Source organism: Cyprinodon variegatus, unplaced genomic scaffold (assembly GCF_000732505.1).
Source record: "Cyprinodon variegatus isolate N-32 unplaced genomic scaffold, C_variegatus-1.0 Scaffold113, whole genome shotgun sequence".
In the NCBI taxonomy this organism is placed as follows: domain Eukaryota; kingdom Metazoa; phylum Chordata; class Actinopteri; order Cyprinodontiformes; family Cyprinodontidae; genus Cyprinodon; species Cyprinodon variegatus.
This window is the reverse complement of record NW_015150566.1, coordinates 321,483-326,365: the sequence shown is the minus strand read 5'-3', so window position 1 is coordinate 326,365 and position 4,883 is coordinate 321,483.

The following is a 4,883-nucleotide window of genomic DNA, read 5'->3' as shown; positions in this document are numbered from 1 at the left end:
TGTTCTAATTTGTTCTCCTCATCACTGCCTTTAAAATCTCTGTAAATATCCTGTTTCACTTAAAGCAAAGCCAACACCCTTCAATGCTGTTGGTTCATATTTAGTCAGTTGTGGGTTTTAAACAAACAAGTTTGAAAAGCATTGTTCAAGTACCACCAAAACTGTGTTCTTTGTGTCCAGAAAATCAACAAAAAGACAAAGATACTTGGAGAAATATATATATAAAAAAGTAAGTTTCCCTACAGCTCTGACGTTAAAAGCACATATTTGTAAAAAAACAAAAGAAAAACAAAAAAAAACCTGGGATGGTTTTTTGTCATACTAAAAAGCTTATGCAAAAAGGAGACTTTCACATAGCAGGGTTGCTTTGCTCTAATGGGTTTTAGCAAACCTGTAAATAAGTAATCAGCAGCATCACACAAGTAGAACATGTGGTGATGTTCTGTGATCATTTTAATCAAACATGAACAGCATGAACAAAAGATGAACAGCCTTCCTAATGCTGGGTGGTTAAAATTAGCAATAAATTCAGTTCCTTTGTGTCTCATGACACACGGCTGCATGCACAATCTTAAACCAGTCATCAATCTGAATTGTTGCAAAGAACAAGCTCCTGCATTTGGATGTACGTTTTGAAGATGGTTGAGGATTTGACTTTCTGGAGTAGACCCTTCTTCACTCTCTAAAAAAGGCACTCAAAGCATCCTTCAGCATGATTAAACTGGCACAACTCATTAGACAGCACTGATTGAATATGCAGCCTTGTACGCTGTTACACTCGTCAGCATGTGACCTTGCAGAATATGAACAGTTCAGAGCTCAGGAAAATCATTGTTAGGTAGTTTCAAACCTGCTGTGATCATTTGAAAACAGCCGGCAGCCAATCCCGGCTGCAGCTGGGAACAATTTTCCCTGAGTGATGACCAATCAGGATTTCTGTCACTAGAGCGACAGGGCTGGAGTTAGCTGATTTATTCCTACAGACGGCCTGAAGCCAGAGGAATGCCAGGATACAGTTCAGGTTTCCGTGGAGGAAATTATACGTCTGTGGCTGTTGTTGATGCTGGAGATAAACCCCTTTCTGTCTTATAAAGTTTTTCTAGTCCTGGAAGTTTATTATGACTCAACTAATAAGCTTTTTGGATATTTTTTTAAACATTTATTCACTATTGAATAATAATTACAGAATAAGACTATTCACTAAATAATTTTCAGCACTATTACACTTCCTACAGAATAAACAAGTTTTAACAAACTGTTGAAAATAAGAAAGTGTGGGTGGAATCATAAGGAATTGCTCTCTAAACCAATATGCACTGAGCAGACTGTACTTTCAAGGTGTCATGTCAGAGAGACTGCCTTTATAAGTCTGGTTTAAAACAATAACAACTGCAAAGAGAGACAAAGAGACACAGCCTTGTGGAAATGTCACTAAATGGGAGTTGATGATCCAGTGTGAATAATCCAGGTTACAGTACCAGTCAACCAGCTCACCGTAGGTTTGGAACAAAAGGCTCTCCTGCACTGAGGGGTTTCTTCATTTGTTCCTCCAGAGAACGTTGTTATTAATAAACAAAAAAATTAAAAGGCGTTATGAAAGACTGAGGGAAAATATACTTAAGAGAGAAGGCATTTTATGCTAATTGTGGTGCCTTTTCATACATTATGTATCAGCATGAACTTTGCAGACTTTAGCAGTCTCACAATTGTCGAGGGAAGATAAGTGTGGTGAAAGGGAAACGCGGGTGAACTTGGCTGCTTTTATGAAAGACAAAAAAAGAGTTAAAATTGTTTCCTTTTATTTTGTGGTTTTCAGCTTTCAAAGTGCACTGTATTATCTTATGTCATTTCCTCCTCTATTCTCATAAAAGAACAGTATTAAATCTTAATGAAGATGGGAAGTTGTTGCTCACTGGGCTGTGAAATTCCATCTTTAGTTATGATGACAAATTTACGCAGAAAGACTCCTGCAAAGCCAAGTAGCACCAAATGGGAAAACAATTCCTGGAAGAGGAGATGGGGAAGATGAAGATGGAGAAATATGGCCAAAAACCATAAAAACACCTTCTGCATATTAGTCTGTGGGGGAAAAAATGGGGCATAGTTTTCTGTTACAGTTTAACAACCTGAAGTGAACTCATACCAAGTTCTTAGACTTGGCCACTGCATCATCATAATCACCACCACACAGTCCTTACAAATTTCTGATGAGAAATAATGCTTCAGCTTTTGTTTCATGGCCTTATTGTCATAACTACAGCTGGAGTGTTTTGTCCCAAAGGTGCTCGACCATCTCTCTCTCTTCCTATTTTAACACAAAAGAGAAAAGAGGATAAAAACTCAGCAAACATGAGTCATACATGGCACGTCCAACATTATCTTTATCAACAGGCTGAATGTAATTACACAATTTCAGCTCTAGGCTTCTTTTCTTCTTCAATAATGAAGTTAATGTCTTATATCCATAATTCTTTTGACCCAGATGATTTGTATCATAAGAGTTATGTTATGAAGCTAAAGATCAGATGTCTTTTCGAGTTATTTGCCAATTCTATCACATTGAAGACAAAAAGTCTTCATAAACAGAAAAACAAAACGCACATTCACTAAATAGTGAAGGTCTGTGTTCATTTATACTGTAGCTCCCTTTCACTAAATATTTCAAGTTTTTTTTAGTAACATTTCTGACTCTATGGAGCCCTTGGAGGCAAGCATCTTCAAATGGAAAGTCATGCATCTTCTCCTGAGAGGATCTTGGTGGGGTACCTGGGCTGCCTACACAGGTGGATGTAGTTTTTGGGAGTATTTTTGGTTTTCTAAGAAGAACGGGTATTTTAGGGAGAATATAATAGATTGTCTGGAAGGTGGCGGTAATGCACCTATAAGTTGTTTGCCAACCGTCATTAAAAAAAAGGAGAAGAAGAAGTGCAGCAGAGCCTTCACTCAGCGTTGGATGATTAACATTTACAGGTAGACCTTTTGGCTGTCTCTTGTTGAAACTTTTCTAGTAGTTTGATTATCTCCAGTGAACATGCCTGAAGTTGCGCAATCCCTGTCCTTGTTGTCTCTAGGTTTTTCTCACGCTTGGTTTCAGAGGATTCAGTTCTCCGACTCGCCTTCCAGTGGATTTACCAGCAAGTAACCTGCCTGGCCGCTCCACCAGCAATCATTTCCAACCTGGCTCCATCAGAACTCTGTATTTCCAACCATATCGCACCATCAGAGGTAAACCATCAACCTCCACGGCCCTCTCAAATTACTCAGAAATAAGCTCAATTTCTTCAAATTTCCTATCAAAGATTTCTGGCCAATACTAATATCCTCCCAGTCCAGACACCATTCAAATAACCTCTTCACACTTCTGAAGGAACTAGAACTGTCCGTTTCTCATGTTTTGTCAATAAATCCTTTTTACAAATTTTTACTCAGTTGGTTCTCCAAGTCATAAGATTAAATCCTAACGTGATCGATGGATCTTCTGGAACAGCAGCCTGGTTCTGCTAATTCCTTGAAAAATGAACAGGGATTGTTTTCTTAAAACCAAAATATGAGAACAATTAATCAAGCGATTTTATTTTTTTTGTCAAAAGAGACAGGATGTGGCGAGCAGAATGTAGATAAAAAATAATGATTAAAACTTGAGAGTTTTTTTTCCCTTGATCCAATAATACTTTCTTTATGAGCCCCTTTTTGCCTTGGGATTATAAAGGACTTTAGCAAAACAGAAAATCTTGGCTTTCAAGGAAATATCAACCCAATTGACAGGGATGAGCACAAAACACAATGCATGTCATGCTGTCCAGTTGATGTCAGACCCTTAAGGTGACCACCACCGTTGTTTGTGATAGTGCCTTAGACAAAAAGTTCTTCATTATAGGATATTTTTCTTATGTTTTCTGTTTGTATAAAACCCCCATGTAGATTACTTTAATCATTTTAATAACCAAATTTTCAATAAGTCCTCCTGCATTTTTTATTTACTCATAATAAATGGCTGCATCAGTGATTCATTATTTTTTATGAGGAGCATTAATTCAAAATGGCTTTAAGGGTCCTTAGAATACTGCTTTAACAACATCGTTATGGCAATGCTGTTAAATCCTCATAAGTATAACAGTTATTTTATTATATGCATAGAAAATTAATTTCAGTGGCTGCTATTCAGTCACAAAGACATGCACGTATAAACTATCCAATGACACCATTGGGAGAATTTATATCTGATGGTGTATGTCGTAGAAAAAATACAAGTCAGAAGTGTAATAGAGGTAATAGTGTTTATCTTAAAGAGCCCGTAGCAGGTAAGAGCCTCACTTATATCAGTGTTAAAATATGTTAGGAATTGATTCTCTATATGAACTATTAAAGCTTTTTAGGTTGTTTTTGTGAACATTTTACCTGAATCAAAAATCTGGCATCAGAATTGACCTAACGTAGATGAGTCCCCTTAGTTTTACAGCAGTAAGCAATAGATGCCAATGCCAATTCAGACAAAAAGATACTTTAAATGTGTACAAGTGCACAAATGACTTAACCTGACGCCCCCAGATGGATTTGCTCCGCATATCCATCTGGAAACCTTCCATTGAAGTAATTTTGGGAAGGGGCGAAAATACTGGTTAGCTGATTGGCCTATGTTGGTGATAGACGGGCCAAATAAACCAAGCATATGACGTACTAACAGAGCGACGACAAAAACACAACCACGGGCCAGGCTACTCTTGCCGAAACCAGTCGTGAAAAGAGCAAAAACATATTTTCCTCTGAAAAACCTCCAGAGCAGTGTTTTGTTCTTCTTTCAGTGAAGAAATACTCTGTAATTCCGATAAAACTTGCTCGATAGCCACGCTAACGCTAGTTTCATCGGCTGAAGCCGCCATGTT